The sequence below is a fragment of the Quercus robur genome, chromosome 6 (genome assembly GCF_932294415.1).
Source record: "Quercus robur chromosome 6, dhQueRobu3.1, whole genome shotgun sequence".
In the NCBI taxonomy this organism is placed as follows: domain Eukaryota; kingdom Viridiplantae; phylum Streptophyta; class Magnoliopsida; order Fagales; family Fagaceae; genus Quercus; species Quercus robur.
In genome coordinates, this window is record NC_065539.1 from 38315625 (window position 1) to 38337338 (window position 21714).

At 41.8% G+C, this 21714-nt stretch overlaps 1 long non-coding RNA gene across 2 annotated transcripts; it reads left to right on the top strand.

Annotated features, from left to right (window-relative positions):
* The first annotated feature begins 15426 nt into the window (after positions 1-15426).
* LOC126688671 (uncharacterized) lies at positions 15427-16685 on the top strand. Of its 2 annotated transcripts, none has more exons than XR_007644333.1 (3): positions 15427-15526; positions 15803-15936; positions 16620-16685. It is a non-coding gene; the product is annotated as an uncharacterized LOC126688671 (long non-coding RNA). The 2 variants fall into 2 exon arrangements; XR_007644332.1 differs by lacking the exon at positions 16620-16685 and adding an exon at positions 15987-16140.
* The last annotated feature ends 5029 nt before the right edge of the window (positions 16686-21714 follow it).

A 21714-nucleotide genomic window follows, 5' to 3' on the forward strand; every position in this document is an offset into this window, starting at 1 on the left:
GAAGCAACAAATTGAAAATCTCATAAGGCAAGGGAAGTTGAGGTGTTTCCTTGGACGAGACCAGAGGGACGAGAAACAGAAGGGAAAGATGGAAGATTCATCGCGACCACCACTCGGGGAGATAAGAGTCATCATTGGGGGAAGTACAACTGGCCAGTCGTCCAAGTCCAAGAAAGCATACTTGAAGGTAGTACAGAGCGTCCAACTTTCTGGATGATCACTAAGAGCAAGATCTACGGACGAGCGGGCAATCACTTTCACGGACGAGGATGCTGACAGAATTCATCACCCTCATGATGATGCCCTCGTCATCTCCTTACTAATTGCAAACTACACAACCAGAAGAGTGCTTGTGGACAATGGAAGCTCAGCAGACATTTTATATTATCCAGCTTTTCAGCAGATGAGATTAGGACGAGACCAGCTCCGTCCAGTGAACTCCCCCCTAGTAGGCTTTGGTGGGATGAAGGTGCAACCAGTGGGTACCATTTTCTTATCCGTGGTAGTGGGGGCATATCCACGACAGATTACCAAGGATGTGAACTTCCTTGTGGTAGATTGTCCATCCTCTTACAATGCCATCATTGGGAGGCCAACTTTGAATAGTTGGAAAGCTGTTACCTCTACTTACCACTTATCAGTCAAGTTTCCAACAGAACACGGGGTAGGACAGGTACAAGGTGACCAACTGGCAGCAAGAGAGTGTTACTTGGCCATGCTGGCCATGGATGAACAAGTTCAAGCAATGAACATTGAAGAAAAGAGGGTTGTAGCAGAACCTACTGAAGCATTGGAAGATATTTCCTTGGATGAAGATAACCCTAAGAGGTGTACCAGGATGGGAGCAGATTTAGAAGAGAAGATTAAGACGGACCTCGTCCAATTTTTGAAGAAAAACATCGACGTGTTTGCGTGGAGTCACGAGGATATGCCGGGTATAGACCCTAGTGTCATTACCCACCGTTTGAATGTATGTCCTTCCTCCAAGCCTGTGCGGCAAAAGAAGAGGGTGTTTGCCCCTGAGAGAGATAGTGCAATCAAGGACGAGGTCCAAAAGCTGATGGTAGCAAAGTTCATTCGGGAAGTGTACTACCCGGATTGGTTGGCCAATGTAGTAATGGTAAAAAAAGCGAATGGCAAGTGGAGAATGTGCGTGGACTTCACTGATCTGAACAAGGCTTGCCCCAAGGACAGCTATCCGTTACCGCGCATTGACCAGTTAGTAGACTCAACTGCAGGCCACAAATTGCTTAGCTTCATGGATGCCTTTTCAGGATACAATCAGATAAGAATGGACGAGGCTGATCAAGAGAAGACATCTTTTGTCACCAGTCAAGGCTTATTCTGCTATAAGGTTATGCCGTTTGGTTTAAAGAATGCAGGGGCGACGTATCAGAGGTTGGTCAACCACATGTTCCGTCCGCAGATTGGGCGGAATGTGGAAGTCTATGTAGATGACATGCTGGTGAAAAGTCAGGACGAAGGAAGACATCTAGACGACCTGCAGGAGACATTTGAGACATTGAGGCAGTATCACATGAAGCTGAATCCTAGCAAATGTGCCTTTGGAGTATCATCAGGGAAATTTCTTGGCTTTATGGTATCCCACAGGGGAATTGAAGCGAATCTAGATAAAATTCAAGCAATACTAGACATGAAGCCACCGCAAAATACCAAGGAAATCCAATCCCTCACTGGACGAGTTGCTGCGCTTAACAGGTTTGTCTCTAAAGCTACTGATAAATGTTTGCCATTTTTTAAGGTTCTCAAAAAAGCATTCGAATGGACCGACGAGTGTCAGAGAGCTTTCGAAGATTTGAAGGTATACCTTACCATGGCACCGCTGCTGAGTCCATCAGTGGAGGAGAGGAACTATATTTGTACCTAGCGGTAACCCCACATGCAGTGAGCTCAGCATTGATAAGAGAGGAAGATAAAGTCCAAAGACCTGTGTATTATACAAGCAAGGCATTGAAAGGAGCGGAAGGACGATATCCACAAATGGAGAAGTTGGCCTTCGCACTAATCACAGCTTCAAGGAAGCTGAGGCATTATTTCCAAGCACATGTCATTAATGTTATGACAGATCATCCTCTCAAAAAGGCAATGAATAGACTGGAAGCTGCAGGACGATTAATCCAGTGGGCCGTGGAGCTAAGTGAGTTCGATATCAGGTATCAACCAAGGCATGCCATAAAAGCTCAAGCCCTAGCAGATTTTATTGCAGAGTTTACCCCAAGTCATAGAGAGACAGAAGACAGTGAGAGATGGATCGTCCACGTGGATGGTTCGTCTACACGGCATGCAGGAGGAATTGGTGTGGTCTTGCAATCCCCAGAGGGAGATAAACTGAAACATAAAGTCTGTCTACAGTATCAAGCGACTAACAATGAAGTCGAATATGAAGCCCTCCTCAAAGGGCTAGAATTGGCAAAGTCCGTAGAAGCCAAGTCCATATGTGTCATGGGGGATTCCCAACTGATCATGGGGCAAGTGAATGGGACGTATGAAGCGAAGGAAGAAAGAATGAAGAAATACCTTGGTAGAGTGATGCGCCTTGTGAAAAGGTTTGAAAAAACTGACTTCGTTCAAATCCCAAGGGAGGAGAACGTGGAAGCTGATACTATAGCAAAAGAGGCCTCAGCAGATGAATCATTAGAGAAGTCAGATGAAGTTCAATATATGCCAAGTATCGATGTCCAGGAAGTACAGTAGGTGGATAACAGAGAAAATTGGATGACTCCCATTGTATCATACTTGAAGGATGGACGATTACCAGAAGAGAAAGACGAGGCCAGAAAGGTGAGGGTGAGATCAGCTAGATACGTCCTTATGAATGAAGTGTTATATAAGAGAGGTTTCTCTCAACCTTACCTTAGATGCTTAACTCCGGACGAAGCAAACTACGTGCTGAGAGAAGTTCATGAAGGGGCATGTGGCAATCACTCAGGAGCCAGATCACTTGTCCACAAGGTCGTCCGTGCAGGGTATTACTGGCCGCACATGCAAGCTGATGCTAAAGCATACGTTAAGGTCTGCGACCAATGCCAGCGATTTAGCAACGTCCCCAGACAACCATCGGAATACCTCACCCCAATGGTGGCACCGTGGCCCTTTGCACAATGGGGACTAGACATTTTGGGTCCCTTCCCTTTGGGAATAAGGCAGATGAAGTTTCTAGTGGTGGGCATCAATTACTTCACCAAATGGGTGGAGGCAGAACCGTTGGCAAATATCACACAGCAGAATGTGAAAAACTTCGTCTGGAAGAACATTGTATGCAGATTTGGAGTGCCAAAGGTATTGGTGTCTGACAACGGACGACAATTTGACAATGCACTCTTCAAGGACTTTTGCTTACACTTTGGAATTCAGAACCATTACTCCTCCCCTGCACACCCCCAAGCCAACGACCAAGCTGAAGTTGCAAACCGATCCTTGTTGAAAATCATCAAGACTCGGCTTGAGGGGGCAAAGGGAATATGACCAGATGAATTACCAGGAGTTTTATGGGCATACAGGACCACAGTGAGGACCCCTACAGGGGAGACCCCTTTCAAGTTAACCTATGGAAGCGATGTAGTCATACCTGCAGAAGTACATATGGCTAATCACAGGGTGATGATGTATCAAGACAAGGATAATGAGGACCAGCTTCGTTTGAACCTCGATCTAATAGACGAGGTAAGGGCAAACGCAGAACACAGGGCAGCAAAGTATAAGAACCTCATGGCTAGGCAGTATGATGCGATGGTGAAGCCTAGGCGTTTCAATATAGGAGATCTCGTCCTGAGAAAGGTCTCTTTGTCAACCAAGAACCCAGCACATGGGAAGTTAGGCCCAAATTGGGAAGGACCCTATAGAGTAATCAACTGTAAAAGGCAAGGATCCTACTACCTGGAGGCCCTGGACGGGAGAAAGTTGGAACATCCTTGGAATGTGGAGCACCTGAGGAGGTACTACCAGTAAGAGTGAACCTATGGACGAGACTGGGTCTTATCTGTCTACTAGCGTACTACTATGAGTGATGCTGTTTGATACTACTATGTTTGGTATTGTTTGTGTGTGAAGTTTGAAACCATGATTTACTTTTTATAGTTGTGTTGTGGTTATGGACGAAGTCATGAAGTATGTATTTATTAAATAAAAAGGCATCAGTGTGCATGTGCCTTGTCTGTAAACAATATTTATGTTATGTACAAAATGTTGTGTGAATTCTCCATGATATTGTCGTCCAATTCAATCCTCAAGAGGGTTGAAAGATCCAAGACGAACAAAATCTCTGGACGCAGAGATGTAACGTCTAAATTTTCTTGAATAAAAGGAAGAAACCACATCCATACTCGTCCAACTCATGGACGAGGTAGAGCCAACTGAAACAATCCAAATTCTGGACGAGAGAAAAAGTTGGCAAAATAAGTAGATGGTATGTAAAATTAGTTTGCAAGTCTTAAGACGAATCAAGCTAATTAAAAATACTACCTGCTAAGACGAGTTAGACTACATGAAAAATATGTATTCTCGACATGGACGAGCTAGGAGTAAAATAGCTTAGCAGCATCCGTCCATGCAAAGAAAATGAAATCACTCGTCCATGCAAAGAAAATGAAATCATTTGTCCATGCAAAGAAAATAAAACTTCATTCAAAGGGTGGACATCCTACGTCCAAAAACCCTTGATTAGTTTGAAAAGCAGAAATAGTATACTTAAAAAACCTGTCCTAAAACCATGGACGAGTATAATGTATTTTTGTTACATAAAGAAGGTCCAAAAACAAAGGACCAAACACAAAGGTTACAAAAAGAAAGAAAAAGCAAAGTTACAAAGGTTAAAGTCTCGTCCTAAGAAGGGGGAGCATTCTCAGCAGGCTCGTCCTGAGGAGGCTGAGTACTGTCGTCGTCTTCCACGTTGACGTCATCAGAGCCGGTTTGGAGGAGAGAGCTTGTGGCAGCAGCAAGGTTAAGCTTGATTGCGCTGAAGTCAACTTCAGGGAAGTTTTCAACAGCGTCCATTCTGAAATCTTCAAAACCAGCTGCATAATTGCGATCCAAAGTGTCTGTATACTCTTTGGACGACTTGAACTCAGCCACAGCGTCCTCTCTTGCCTTGGAAAGACAAGCATTCAACTCATTGTTCATCTTTTGTAAGTGATCAATGCGCGTTTCCTTCTCCAATGCATCCGTCCTTAGCTCCTCAATCAACTTGTCACGCTCTTTGACCTCGTCCTTAGCTTTTTCAGCAAACCCAGCCCATTTCTTACAGTCAGCGTTCACCTCCTGAATCCTTGTCTCCAACAAGACTCTCGTCTTGTCCAGCTCCGTTGCCTGTCTAGACGCTGCTATAAACTTTGACATGGCCTGTGAATAGACAGAACAACATAGAATGATTAAATGAGGAAAAGTTAATAACTGAACAAGGACGAGGGATACTGGCATACCTTGAAGAGGTCATGGACGCCTGAATGTTCAAATTCCTTCAAGCCCATGTTATAGCACATGTTTATATCCTCGTCCTTGACGGCTGTCTGGAAACGTTCCCAAGCCAGATCTTCGCTCTCAATAATGTTCGTAGAAGGCTGGGACGAGCCAGGCGTAGTAGACTTGGCTAAAGGAGTTCTGGGCGGAGTCTTGATCGGAGTGGATTCAACTGGAGTGGACGAGTCCACGTCGACTATCTGGACGGCAGGCTGAGACTGAGGAGGTTTTGACTTAACCACCTTGGACGAGCCCTGCTTAACCCTTTTGTCTCTACGACTGGGGAGCCCTTCCAGGTCAATATTCTTTGGCAAGAATTTTCTTTTGTCCCCAGTCGTTGGACGCGTCTGACCCTCAGGACGATCCTGGGCCATACCCTCAGGACGCTTCCCTTCTCCAGCAATTTCCTTCCCTTTGTTCTCTTTCATTGTTGACATTCCTAAGACGAGATGAACAAATTAAGAAATGTATACAAAAAAGAAAAGGGAAAGGAAGTTTAGCTAAAAACTTACTTTTTCGCACAGTAACTTCGTGGGCTATAGCTTCGTCTGAAGGCTCGGGACCTAAACCCCACTTGGCTAGACGTCTAAGCGTGACAAGAGAATGGAAACTCCTATCTGTGTGTAGACGAGCCCTGTGGACGCGGTCACGGTGAAATTTGCTCAAGGACGGACGTTTGGCAGCTACAACACAATGAACAAATAAAGGTTAGAAATGGTAAATGTACCAAATAGGAGTAAGAATAAAAATAGACAAGGGGAAGGGACGTACCTTCTGGACGAAGGTTCCCTAGGTCCCCAGTGTAAGGGGGAAAGGGATCCCTGCCAACGTCCACAGGGTTCCCTGCCCAGAAGCCTGAAAGAAAAATGAACTCCGTCTTCCACTTCCTATCAGACGAAGCTAGGGACTTGATCAACCTACAATCATTCCCCCTAGCAGTAAACTGATAAAAACCTTCAGATTGACTTATCGCAGAAGGTTTATAACAATAAAGGAACTCGTCCACTGTAAGAGGACGGTCCCCACCAAAAACTTCCCTCCACAAAATTTGCATGGAGATAATTAATCTCCATGCATTAGGATTGAATTGACAAACACCTAAACCTAACTTGACTAATAACTCCCTAGAGAAGGCATTTAAAGGAAACCTAAGGCCACCTAAGAAGTAAGATTCATAGACGCCTATTCCAAAACGGGGCTCACAACACCACTCTCCACGGACGGGTAACCTAGGGTTAAACTCGTCCGGGATTTGATACCAGGATTTAAGGTTACCTAACCTTTGTTCGTCCGTCTTAGAATGGACGCCTACAGCGCAACTAAAGACGGTCTCTACCTCGTCCGAAGGATTGGACGGAGAGCCAGCTTGAGAGCCAGAAGCTCTCCTAAGCTGTTCTTGGACGACTTCAATAGGGAGCCCAGGGGCCCCAGAAGAGTAGTTCTCGTCCGTGCTTCCTCCACTCTCATCACTAGCACTGCTAGAGCTAGACCTATCACTAGTATCATCACAATACTCGTCTATAACCTTATTAAGGCTATCAGTAGACGAGGAAGCAACAGACATCCCTAACAAGAAACTTAAACCTAAAGATGAGAAAAAGAAGAGTACCTGGCTCTAGACGGAAGAAGACTCTAGACGCAGAGAACTCCTAGACGAGGCTTTAGACGATGGATGTCAAGGAAGAAAATTTCTGGAATGAGGAGGGTTAAGGGAGGCATTCCACTATTTATAGGATGCTGACCTGGGTAATCGAAACGACCCAACCAATACGGAAGCGACACGTGGCATCTACCTCGGAAAAATAAATCGACGGAATCAGTCTCTAATAAGAAAAGGACACGTGGTACAGTAATTATTAACCAATTGTGTCCAAGAACGTTCAACCCTTTGGACGACTCACATGGACGAGGGGGCAACTGATGGTGTCACAAATAATCCCAAGTCCATAACTCGTCCATATGTCTCGTCCAACGACAGAAGCTACAATAGGCGGAGAAAATTGCAAGCGTACCAGCGAACCTCGTCCGTATATGGACGAGCTTAATACCTCATGAGATCTACTCGTCATTTATGAACGACAAGCCTTCCAAGATGATCTCGTCCATCTTTCACTAAAAGTGGACGAGATCATCATGGAGGTCTCGTCCATCCTTACTATGGATGGACTAAAAGTGGACGAGCTCCTCATGAAGGTCTCGTCCATCCTTACTATGGATGGACGAGTTCATCGGCCCGTCCGACCTAGGTAACTTCCACAGCGGTTATGGAAGTTACTCCCAATTCTCCGGACTCCTCGACACTGGGAACGGTTACCAAACAGATAACCGTTCCACACACACACTATATAAGGCTTCTTCGATGAAGGGTAAAGGGATTCAGACATTTTTCTTACTTTTAAGAGAATACTTCTTCGTTACAGAGAGTTCAAAGTAACTAACTTGATCATCGGAGGATTTTTGGCCGGTCCTCACCGGTCCCCTCTGATTCTGTGTCCTTTGTATTACAGGAGATAGCCCAAAGATCAACGTTCAAGTCTTGTCAACCCACTGATAATCAAGGAATCATCAGGTCCCATGAATAGTACTGCTATAGTAATGCTACAGTGTTAATGTCCCTGCCTTTTTGCAAAACGCGTGAAATGAAAAAAAATAAATAAATAAAATAAAAAAGAAGCTGAAACGTGGACGCAGACGCAACATTCAACCGAATCTAAACGGCACCAATGAGCTAGTTTATTCTCTTCCTTTTCAGTTGTCCCCCTAATAACTTTGGTTAATCGCTGGTCATTTAATTAAAAAATTGTCAGTTGCAATTATCATTCTTGAACTTGGGGTTTTTTGCTAAACTAATTCCAACAATCAAACTTGAAATGCATAATTTGTTGGCCTCTGATTTTCTCATGAAGGAGAGATCACACAGCTAGCGGTTTTGAAAGTTATTCTCCGTTTTGCTCCAAAGCCAAGAATGGGCTTCATACTAAATCCCTAATACTACCTCTCATAAATCAACTTTCTAGCAAAAGAGAGTTCCATTTTATCTATTCACTACAAAAAAATCGTCCTGTCCCAGCGTTTTTTTCCCGGCGTTTTTACAAACCACCGTAATAGATAAGTCTGTACCAGCGCTTTTTGAAAACGCTAGTATAGGAAATCCTATTACGGCGGCTCAAACCAGCACTTTATAAAGCGTTGCAATAGGAGGCCTATAGCGGCGTTTTTCAAAAACGCTGGTATAGGAAGCCCAAAAACACTAGGATAGGGTTATTGATTTCCCTTAAGGGGAAAGACCTATCCCAACGCTTTTAAAAGCGCTGGAATAAGGTTAACCTATTCCAGTGCTTCAAAAAGCGCTGGGAAAGGTCTTTCTCCATAAGGGAATGAGCGACCTATCCCAGCGCTACCTTATTCCAACGCTGGGATAGGTCCCTCCATTCCCTTATGGATAGAGGCCTATCCCAGGGCTTTTGGAAGCGCTGGAATAAGGTCAACCTATTCCAGCGCTTCAAAAAGCGCTGGGATTGGTCTTTAGATAAGGGAACGTAGGGACCTGTCCCAATGCTTTTGAAAGCGCTAGAATAGGATCCACCTATCCCAGCGCTTTTGGAAGTGCTGGAATAGGGTCAACCTATTCCAGCGCTTCAAAAAGCGCTGGGACAGGTCCTTCCATTCACTTATGAAGAGAGGCCTATCCCAGTACTTTTGGAAGCGCTGGAATAGGTCAACCTCTTCCAGTGCTTCAAAAAGCACTGGGATAGGTCTTTCTCTATAAAGGAATGGAAGGACCTATCCCAACACTTTCAAAGGCGTTGGGATAGGTCACCTATAGTTTTTTTTTTAATTTTTTATTTTTTTTATTTTTTTTTAACACAAGATAGAATTTCTACTATAGCCTAATTTTAAGTGTATATGTGTATGGAACTTCCTCCTAGAGACTTGAACCCCGACGTTTGCCCCTCACACCCCACAAGCACTTATACTTGTGGAGGGATTTGTTAATTATCAAATGACCAATACTCCCCTAAACCTAAAAAAAGACCAAAGTACCCCCCAAAACATTGAAAAAGAGCAAAAACACCCCGATACCTAGAAAAAGACCAATATACCCCCGAAACCTAATAAATGACTAAAATACCCCCAAAACATAAAAAATGACCCAAGCACCCCCTAAGGCATCGAAAATGACTAGAGTACCCCTTGTGTCTAAAACTAGCCAAAATACCCTCAATTACTTGAATAAGAACAAAATACCCCTATAAGTCTAATAAATGACCAAAATGCCGCTAGAAAGACAAAAAAATGTCCAAAACACACCTGACATCCAGAAAAGGATTGATACACCCCCGAAACATAAAAAATGACCGAAATACCCCCAAAACATTGAAATGAATCCTAAAAGCTAGAAAATGACAAAAGCACCCCCCCCCCCCCCCAATGCATAAAAAAGGTGGAAAACCCCTTGATTATTTGAATAACACTAGGGGTGGCAAAATCAACCCAAATCCATTTGCCCACCCAAACCCGCCTACTTAAATGAGACTCAAACTCACTCAATTATTAATTTGGTTAAATGGGTATTAACCCAATTAACATTAATGTTTATTGTGTTTTAAATGGGTACCAAATTATGATCCAAGTATCATTTCTACAAATCAACCAACTTTAAAATACCCAAAACCGCTAAAATGACCAAAATACCCCTTAAACATAAAAAAATGACCAAGATACCCCAAAACCCAAAAAAAAAAAAAAAAAATAGTAACCCCAAAACCTACAAAATGACCAAAATACCCCCCGAAACCCAATAAATGACCAAAATATCCCTTGAAACCCAAACAATTACCAAAATACCTCCAAAACCTAAAAACAAAGTACTCCTGAAACATAAAAAATGACTGAAATACTCCCTGAAACCAAAAAAAATGAACAAAATACCCCCCAAAACCCAAAAAATGACCAAAATACCCCCAAAGTCCAAAAAATGACCAAAATATCCCCAAAGTCCAAGAAATGACCAAAATATCCCAAAAGTCCAAAAAATGACCAAAATACCCTCAAAACCTAAAAATTACCAAAATACCCCAAAAACACAAAAAATGACCGAAATACCCAAAAAACCGATAATATGACCAAATTACCCCCAAAACCTAAAAATGAGCAAAATACCCCTGAAGTCCATAAAATGACCAAAATACCCCCAAAACCTAAAAGATGACCAAAATACCCCGAAAACCTAAAAATTACGAAAATACCCCTGAAATCCAAAAAAATTACCTAAATACCCCCCAAAACCAAAAAAATGACCAAAATACCATCGAAACCTAAAACAGGGCCAAAATAACCCCGAAGCCTAAAAATTGATCAAAACAACATTGAAACCTAAAAATGACCAAAATACCCCCCCCCCCCCCCGAAACCTAAAAAATGACCAAAATAACCCCGAAGTCTAAAAATTGACAAAAATAATCAAGAAGCCTATGACCAAATTACCCCCCCCCCCCCTAAAATTATAAAATGACCAAAATACCCCCCTAAACCTAAAAAATGACCAGAATACCCCTGAAACCTAAAAATGACCAAAACACCCTCAAGGGGGGTATTAGTTAATTTATAGGTTTTGAGGGCACTTTGATCATTTTTAAGGTTTCGAGGGTATTTTGCTCATTTTTAGGTTTTTAGGTTTTTTTGGTAATTTTTAGGCTTCAGGGTTATTTTTGCCGTTTTTAAGGTTTCGGGGGTATTTCGATTATTTTTAGGTTTCTAGTTATTTTGGTCAATTTTCAGGCTTCGAGGTTATTTTGGCCATTTTTAAGGTTTCGGGGGTATTTTGGTCTTTTTTAGGTTTCGAGGCTATTTTGGTTAATTTTTAGGATTCGAGGTTATTTTGGCCATTTTTTAGGTTTCGGGGGTATTTTGGACATTTTTTTTGGGTTTTGGGGGTATTTTGGTTATTCTCTTGGTTTTCGGGGGTATTTTGGTGATTTTTTGGTTTTGGGGTTATTTTGGTCATTTTATGGGTTTTAGGGGTATTTTGGTCATTTTTAGGTTCCAGGAGTATTTTGGTTGTTTTTTGGGTTTCGGGGGTATTTTGGTCATTTTATGGGTTTTGGGGGGGTATTTTGGTAATTTTTAGGTTTTATGGGTATTTTGGTCATTTTGTAGGTTTCATGATTATTTTGGTAATTTTTCGGTTTCGGGGGTACTTTGGTCATTTTTAAGGTTTTAAGGGTATTTTGGTCTTTTTTTTTGTTTTTGGGGTATTTTGGGTTTCGGGGGTATTTTGGGCATTTTTTGGATTCCAGGGGTATTTTGGTAATTTTTAGGTTTTGGGGGATATTTTGGTCATTTTTTGGGTTTTGGGGATATTTTGGTCATTTTTTTTTTTGGATTTTGGGGGTATTTTGGTCATTTTGTAGGTTTCGTGGTTATATTTTAATATTGTTGGTCCTCGAGTCACATCTTACATTTTTCTTTTTTTAGCTATTACATTATATTTTACTAATTTTTAGTGAGGAATTATATTTTATTAATTTGAAGTATTAAATTAAAATATATTAAATTAGTTTGAAGTATTAAATTCAATTTTGTTAAATTGAATTATTAAAAAATATTTTTATTAATCAATATAATTTATTTTATTAATTTGTACTGTTAAATTATATTTTATTAATTTGAAGTATTATATTCAATCTTATTAATCAAGAAAATATTAAATATTACTATTTATAATTTGAATTATTTATATTACTATTAATTAAGAAAATGCTAATGAAAAGACCTATCCCAGCGCTTTTAAAAGCGTTGGAATAGGGTCCACCTATTCCAGCACTTTAAAAAGCCCTGGGATAGGCTCGTCTCCATAAGGGAATGAAGAGACCTATCCCAGCGCTTTTGAAAGCGTTGGAATAGGTGGACCCTATTCTAGCGCTTCAAAAAGCGTTGGGATAGGCCTCTCTCCATAAGGGAATGGAGAGACCTGTCAAAAGCGCTGGAATAGGTGGACCCTATTCCTGCGCTTCCAAAAACGCCGGGATAGGATCACTCATTTCCTTATGGGGATAAACTTGTCCCAACACTTCCAAAAGCGTCGGGATAGGATCACTCATTCCCTTATGGGGATAGACCTGTCCCAGCGCTTTCGAAAGCGTTGGAATAGGGTCCACCTATTCCAGCGCTTCCAAAAGTGCTGGGATAGGTCTCCAAAAGCGCTGGGATAGGTCCCTTGTACCACTTAAAAATTTTCAGACTTCCCACTTATTTTTTCACCTTCCCACCACTTTGGCCTCTCATTTTTGGTCTCCCACTTCTTTAGTTCAGATGTTTTCCTCTCACCCACATTTTTTCTCCCTCTCCCTCTCCCTCTCCCTCTTCCTTAACCCACTTCCCCTCCTCCTCTCTTCTTCTTTACTCAAAATCCACCATTTCTTTTCCAAAATTTTAAGCGCAAAAATACTACACAAAACCACAAACCCTACCCAAAGCAAGGTAAGTCTCTCTAGCTCTCATTTCTATTTTGTAGCAATATTTGTATATATATTTGTTGTTAAATTTCTGGTTTTTAAGTTTTGATTTTGGTTGAAGTTTGGTTTGGGTTATGTGTATATTTTTGTGTAATTGTTGGTTGATTGTGTGGGTTTTAGTTTTGGTTTTGGTTTTGGTTTTGGTTAAAGTTTGCTCTATTTTGGAGGAACTGCAGGTGGCAGTAGTGCTAACAAAAATTTGCTCTACTTTGGAATTTAATTTTTAACCACTTGTGATAGTAGTGTCCATAGCTAATAGACTTGATTATCGAGTTAAAGTACTCTACTGTTCCATGAAAATGACAAACTTATTTGTGCTTTAATTCTTGGATATTGGAAGATTCAAGTTGTGGGTTTGGTGCCAGTATTGTTTGTGTTTTTCAAATTGGTGTGGTTTTGTTTCAACTCTTAAGATTTCTGTAAAGTTCAACCTTGGCTTCGAGAATAGAATCCAGTGGTAGTTCTTTCTTTTTCTTTTTAATAATTAAATTGTTTGGTAGAATAGAGGAATTTGTGATGGTTCACATTAAGGCAGACAATAATGGATAATATAGATTGAAAATATTGCAAATTTAGTTTATGGAACTATTAAATATACAATTAAATGGTAAGATTATTATTCTTTTATTTTCTAAGAAACAGATTCTTGTAGGGACACGACATGCAACCTAAGCCCAAGGTGTATGGGATCTTGGACCAGTGAGCCCAGTACAATAAATTTGTAGAGAGTGGGTCAAAGAGCTAGGCTTTAGTGCATGGATAACAGTTAATATGGTGTTCATGACAATCAAACAGAGATGAACTGAGTTTACCAAAGAAAGTTTGTTCTTGGCTCAATCTGAGGAGTTTTGTTCTAGTAAATATTGAATGAGAATGGTTCCAGGAGTTCTTGAGATTGCTACAGTGCTTTCTCTTCTCCTTTCTCCCCCGTCATCTCTAGGGTCTCTACTCTTATTTATACTACATATTTTCCTTCATCTCTACCCTACACCTGGATAGATGATGGTTTCTCCCGATACTTGTCCCATCAGCCCCCTCTAGAAGTCTTCTGGTGTGGTTGTAAGGCTGCAATAATACTGTGTAGTGGTCACTTCCTCATTAATGCGGCCAAGGAGCTAGCTGGGGTGCATTCAATGCAGTGACAATAGCTTTTCCCAAGATATTTTGGGATTCTTCTCTGTCTTTTGTTCCTACAAGGCTTATCCATATTTCTAGAATTTCATGGATCGCACCTCTAGATGGCAGGCATCCTTTACGGACCTCGGCCTTGACTAGCCGAGGACAAATTCATCCTCGGCACAAACTCCTAGGCCATTATATTCAATATTGTCTTCCTTATCCACTAGCATGGGTTTCCTTGACTATACTTACCCATCCTCGGACGGCCCCTTATCCTCGGCTAGGACCCTTGGCCCAAAGCCCAATTGTATGATCTGGGCCCATGACCCCATAATAGCCCCTCAAAACTCCGGTTTTTTTCTCTCATCCGAGGAAAAAGGAGGGGTTTTGAATTCTTAAGAGTTAATTCTGCTTTGATCCTTTGATTTACACCCGGGGGAGTGTCGTTTCACGCGCCCCATATTTGTACTATAAATTGCTCCCATCAGAGCTACCAATCTGAGGAGCTGGTTACAAATTTGGGTCTGTCTTGACACTTATAGAAAGATGCTATGTGTGTTAATTTTCCCAAAGAACGTGGTCCGAGGATTCATGCATGGCTAAGGTTCTGCTTAACACTTAGCAGGAGGTCTGAGGGACCCGATATAGCTGAGGCTCTTCTTAGCAGGAGGTCTGAGGGACCCGACATAGCTAAGGCTCTGTATAACGCTTAGCAGGAGATCCGAGGGGATCCGATATAGCTAAGGTTCTTCTTAGCAGGAGGTCTGAAGGACCCGACATAGCTAAGGTTCTTCTTAGCAGGAGGTCTGAGAGACCCGACATAGCTAAGGCTTTGTACAACGTTTAGCAGGAGATCCGAGAGGATCCGACATAGCTAAGGTTCTTCTTAGCAGGAGGTCTGAGGGACCCGACATAGCTAAGGCTCTGTATAACGCTTAGCAGGAGATTTGAGGGGATCCGACATAGCTAAGGCTCTTCTTAGCAGGAGGTCTGAGGGACCCGACATAGCTAAGGCTCTGTATAACACTTAGCAGGAGATCCGAGGGGATCCGACATAGCTAAGGTTCTTCTTAGTAGGAGGTCTGAGGGACCCGACATAGCTAAGGCTCTTCTTAGCAGGAGGTCTGAGAGACCCGACATAGCTAAGGCTCTGTATAACGCTTAGCAGGAGATCTGAGGGGATCTGACATAACTAAGGCTCTTCTTAGCAGGAGGTCTGAAGGACCCGACATAGCTAAGGCTCTTCTTAGCAGGAGGTCTGAAGGACCCGACATAGCTAAGGTTCTTCTTAGCAGGAGGTCTGAGAGACCCGACATAGCTAAGGCTCTGTATAACGCTTAGCAGGAGATCCGAGGGGATCCGACATAGCTAAGGTTCTTCTTAGCAGGAGGTCTGAGGGACCCGACATAGCTAAGGTTCTATATAACGCTTAGCAGGAGATCTGAGGGGATCCGACATAGCTAAGGCTCTTCTTAGCAGGAGGTCTGAGGGACCCGACATAGCTAAGGCTCTGTATAACGCTTAGCAGGAGATCCGAGGGGATCCGACATAGCTAAGGTTCTTCTTAGCAGGAGGTCTGAGGGACTCGACATAGCTAAGGTTCTATATAACGCTTAGCAGGAGATCTGAGGGGATCCGACATAACTAAGGCTCTTCTTAGCAGGAGGTCTGAGAGACCCGACATAGCTAAGGCTCTTCTTAGCAGGAGGTCTGAGGGACCCGACATAGCTAAGGCTCTGTATAACGCTTAGCAGGAGATCCGAGGGGATCCGACATAGCTAAGGTTCTTCTTAGCAGGAGGTCTGAGGGACCCGACATAGCTAAGGTTCTATATAACGCTTAGCAGGAGATCTGAGGGGATCCGACATAGCTAAGGCTCTTCTTAGCAGGAGGTCTGAGGGACCCGACATAGCTAAGGCTCTGTATAACGCTTAGCAGGAGATCCGAGGGGATCCGACATAGCTAAGGTTCTTCTTAGCAGGAGGTCTGAGGGACTCGACATAGCTAAGGCTCTGTATAACGCTTAGCAGGAGATCCGAGGGGATCCGACATAGCTAAGGCTCTTCTTAGCAGGAGGTCTGAAGGACCCGACATAGCTAAGGTTCTTCTTAGCAGGAGGTCTGAGAGACCCGACATAGCTAAGGCTCTGTACAACGTTTAGCAGGAGATCCGAGAGGATCCGACATAGCTAAGTTTCTTCTTAGCAGGAGGTCTGAGGGACCCGACATAGCTAAGGCTCTTCTTAGCAGGAGGTCTGAGGGACCCGACATAGCTAAGGCTCTGTATAATGCTTAGCAGGAGATCCGAGGGGGTCCGACATAGCTAAGGTTCTTCTTAGCAGGAGGTCTGAGGGACCCGACATAGCTAAGGCTCTGTATAACGCTTAGCAGGAGATCCGAGGGGATCCGACATAGCTAAGGTTCTTAGCAGGAGGTCTGAGGGACCCGACATAGCTAAGGCTCTGTATAACGCTTAGCAGGAGATCTGAGGGGATCCGACATAGCTAAGGCTCTTCTTAGCAGGAGGTCTGAGGGACCCGACATAGCTAAGGCTCTTCTTAGCAGGAGGTCTGAGGGACCCGAAATAGCTAAGGTTCTGTATAACGCTTAGCAGGAGATCCGAGGGGATCCGATATAGCTAAGGTTCTTCTTAGCAGGAGGTCTGAGGGACCCGACATAGCTAAAGGTCTGTATAACGCTTAGCAGGGGATCTGAGGGGATCCAACATAGCTAAGGCTCTTCTTAGCAGGAGGTCTAAGGGACCCGACATAGCTAAGGCTCTGTATAACGCTTAGCAGGAGATCCGAGGGGATCCGACATAGCTAAGGTTCTTCTTAGCAGGAGGTCTGAGGGACCCGACATAGCTAAGGCTCTGTATAACGCTTAGCAGGAGATCTGAGGGGATCCGACATAGCTAAGGTTCTTCTTAGCAGGAGGTCTGAGGGACCTGACATAGCTAAGGCTCTGTATAACGCTTAGCAGGAGATCCGAGGGGATCCGACATAGCTAAGGTTCTTCTTAGCAGGAGGTCTGAGGGACCCGACATAGCTAAGGCTATTCTTAGCAGGAGGTCTGAGGGACCTGACATAGCTAAGGCTCTGTATAACGCTTAGCAGGAGATCCGAGGGGATCCGACATAGCTAAGGTTCTTCTTAGCAGGAGGTCTGAGGGACCTGACATAGCTAAGGCTCTGTATAACGCTTAGCAGGAGATCTGAGGGGATCCGACATAGCTAAGGCTCTTCTTAGCTGGAGGTCTGAGGGACCCGACATAGCTAAGGCTCTATATAACGCTTAGCAGGAGATCCGAGAGGATCCGACATAGCTAAGGTTCTTCTTAGCAGGAGGTCTGAGGGACCCGACATAGCTAATGCTCTTCTTAGCAGGAGGTCTGAGGGACCTGACATAGCTAAGGCTCTGTATAACGCTTAGCCGGAGATCCGAGGGGATCCGACATAGCTAAGGTTCTTCTTAGCAGGAGGTCTGAGGGACCCGACATAGCTAAGGCTCTGTATAACGCTTAGCAGGAGATCTGAGGGGATTCGACATAGCTAAGGCTCTTCTTAGCAGGAGGTCTGAGGGACCCGACATAGTTAAGGCTCTGTATAACGCTTAACAGGAGATCCGAGGGGATCCGACATAGCTAAGGTTCTTCTTAGCAGGAGGTCTGAGGGACCCGACAAAGCTAAGGCTCTTCTTAACTGCTTCTAAAGATATCAATACGTGTTAATTTCCCCTTAGCATCTGGTCCAAGGACTACAGGCATGACTAAGGTTCTGTTTAACTAGTTTTCCCGGGGGCCTTATAAGGTTCAGCCCCGAGTGCAAAGATGTCACTGTTTGTTAATTTCCCCTTAGCATCTAGTCCGAGGACTACAGGCATGACTAAGGTTCTGTTTAACCACTTTCCCCGGGTGCCTTATAAGGCTCAGCCCCGAGGGGAGCCCCTTGAAGGAGTTTATGGAATTTGCTCTTAGGCCGTCGAACCATCTCACCGCCACGGGTCCCAGACTCTACGTCACTCCTGAGAGATGTGACTCCCAACTCGAGAGTGGCTTTTGCTTGTATGCGTAGAATGCACGCTGCCCTCTCGATTCCTCATACGCTCAAGGTTGGCGAAAGGATTTTCACGTTGGGACACCGTGGACTCTGCCTGGTGAGGACCTGAACCCACCATAGTTGACTGTTGCACTCACTATCACACAAGCTCTCCCCACAGACGGCGCCAATTGTAGGGACACGTCGTGCAACCTAAGCCCAAGGTGTATGGGATCTTGGACCAGTGAGCCCAGTACAATAAATTTGTAGAGAGTGGGTCAAAGTGCTAGGCTTTAGTGCATGGATAACAGTTAATATGGTGTTCATGACAATCAAACAGAGATGAACTGAGTTTACCAAAGAAAGTTTGTTCTTGGCCCAATCCGAGGAGTTTTGTTCTAGTAAATATTGAATGAGAATGGTTCCAGGAGTTCTTGAGATTGCTACAGTGCTTTCTCTTCTCCTTTCTCCCCCGTCATCTCTAGGGTCTCTACTCTTATTTATACTACATATTTTCCTTCATCTCTACCCTACACCTGGATAGATGATGGTTTCTCCCGATACTTGTCCCATCAGCCCCCTCTAGAAGTCTTCTGGTGTGGTTGTAAGGCTGCAATAATACTGTGTAGTGGTCACTTCCTCATTAATGCGGCCAAGGAGCTAGCTGGGGTGCATTCAATGCGGTGACAACAACTTTTCCCAAGATATTTTGGGAGTCTTCTCTGTCTTTTGTTCCTACAAGGCTTATCCATATTTCTAGAATTTCATGGATCGCACCTCTAGATGGCAGGCATCCTTTACGGACCTCGGCCTTGACTAACCGAGGACAAATTCATCCTCGGCACAAACTCCTAGGCCATTATATTCAATATTGTCTTCCTTATCCACTAGCATGGGTTTCCTTGACTATACTTACCCATCCTCGGACGGCCCCTTATCCTCGGCTAGGACCCTTGGCCCAAAGCCCAATTGTATGATCTGGGCCCATGACCCCACAATTCTAATTCTAATTAAAAGTTTAAATATAGAATTAAAATTTAAACTCAATTAAAAACTATATATTAGAAGCTAAAAAAAGTCTTGTAGCTCAAATATTTTTTAAAGATGGTTACAATATGCTACTAACCTTATAACTCAATTGATGATTGACACTTTTAGTGTTTTCCTATAATATATATATATATATATATATATATATTATTTTATCTAAAAAGAAAGGAGTTTATCTTTTTTGTTTTGTACAGGGAAATCAAGTTTTGCCTATCTTGTAAAATTTTTATAAAAATTACCGTATTCTATTTTAATATTAATCAAATGCTCATTTAAATGAATCAGCGAATTAGGTTTTTATCTATTGATGTCATATGAGTTTCTTTTTTAAAATTGAAAATTTTTTTTGAAAACTTTTAAAATTGAAATTCAATAAAGTAATAATACTTTTTTTTTTCTTTTTTTTTTGAGAAACAATTAATAATATCTTTAAATAGCATGTTGATTAGAAAAATTTTTCAAAAATTATTGAGATTTTTTAAAACTATCAATTGCATATGTTATTAGTTCATTATAATATATATTTCCTTATTAAAAGATTTATTGTCAAACCTTTAAATATGCAGCTGCCACAATATCGTGAGCTGGCAAAGTCAATGTTAGTTAGTAATTTCTATATTTTTATCTCAAAAAATGTTAGTTAGTAATTAGAAAACTTTTTCAAATGTTAGTGAGATTCTAAAACTATCAGTTGCCTGTATATATTTCCTTATTAAACGATTCATTGTTAAATGTTTTTAAATCATTAATAGGAATTGATATTTGTATTGATTATATATTGCCAAGATTAACAAATCTTACTAACTTTACTAGGCCATTTCCTGTTGATTTGATTAGTCAAAGCACATTTTTAAATCCTTAATATGGGAATTGATATTTGTATTGATTATATATTACCAAGATTAACAATCATATTAATGTTACCGGGCTATTTCCTATTGATTTCATTAATCAAAGCAATAAAAAGAGTGGGGATGGCTTGCAAAACTTTCTTATTTCCTAAATATATAGTTAGATAGCTGAGTTAGTTGTATCTAGGGAGTGGGAGCTGCTTGCAAATCTTTTTGGTCTGTTACATGGAGGCAAGACTTTTGAGCAATAATTTTGTCAAAATTGATATATTTTAAAATTTTAAAATTTAAGTAACTAGAGCTTAGGACACAAGATTTAGTAAGGGTGTACATATCTATTAAGTGATTTGTGGGCTTCATGGTATCTGTGTTTTGCTGATGTTATGCATCTATATGTCTTTCCCCCCTCTTCTCTATTTTATTAGACCTTTCTTTTTGCAGGAGCTGCTGTTTGCTTTGGGTTGTGGAGGTTTGGTAGGTCCCTTGATTCATGTGTTGATCAAGTTCTTGCAATAGATGTAAGTCGGATGCAGAAGGAGTTGGCAAATATGTAGGTCTCCTCATCCCATTTGCTTTTTGGTTGTGAACCTTTCCCATTTGTGCAATATGCTGGTTAAATTGATTATTGGTATTTGTTAAGACACATGTCAACAGACTATGGTTGCTGTCCTAACTGGTTAATGAGCCTTAGCCAATGTAGCTTAGATTTTTAGTTTATCGTAAAATTTTGTGTATCATTTGTTTCTGAAGTTTTAGAAATTTATCTTCATATTATTATCAATATCCAGTGTAATCAATTCTTTAGTTAGAACTAAACCAAATGGAGTCTCATGGGGTTGAGTTGAGTTTGTATGAAAGTTGGACAACCAATGTTTTCAACTAGCTCAGCTAGTAAATAGGTGTGTGAGATAGTGTTGATTCTAATAATGAATTTGGGTTAGTATTTAGTGAGAAGTTAAACCTTAAGTGTGTAAAATTTAGCTGTATTTGATTTTTTAACAATGCAGAGAAAATGTGAGTTGCTTTGAATTTTACAGTAGTGAATTTGGGATATTTATAGGTATTGGAACAAGTGGGGTTTGAGGTAACTGATGGTGGAGAATGGAAGTTCTGGAAGTATGTGGAGGAAGCTGAGTTTGGACCAGGGCTGTCGGTTCATACTATTTTCATTATGGGAAAATTGCTGGCAGGGGATCGAAATTTACTAGGTTTGTGTGTATATATATATGCTTTATTATTATTTTTTAATTATCATATACAAGTTTAATTTTTTTTTATTTTTTTGCAATGCTAAATATGAGGGATGTCTTCATTGGGTCTTACATTAAACACATTTGAGAAACAAACTATTTTTTTTTAGTGCTTGCTTTAAGAGCTTGTCTATTCATGTGGATGCTGGGTCTTTGACACTTTTATACCTTGATTTAATTGGGAGAATTTCTTAATCACATGAAAAATTTCTAAGTGATGTCCACTTTAGTTATGCCTACAAATTTTGTTTCTTTACCTCTATAGTTTTACTTGTGTTTAGGATCAATAAAGTAGGGAGCTTTCTCAATGTCATGTATCTAAGCTAGCCAAGAAACTGAGGGTGAAGGTATGAGTGATGAGTTGGTACTTTTCACCCTTATTTACAATATTACTAAGTTCATTTGTATTATTGCTTC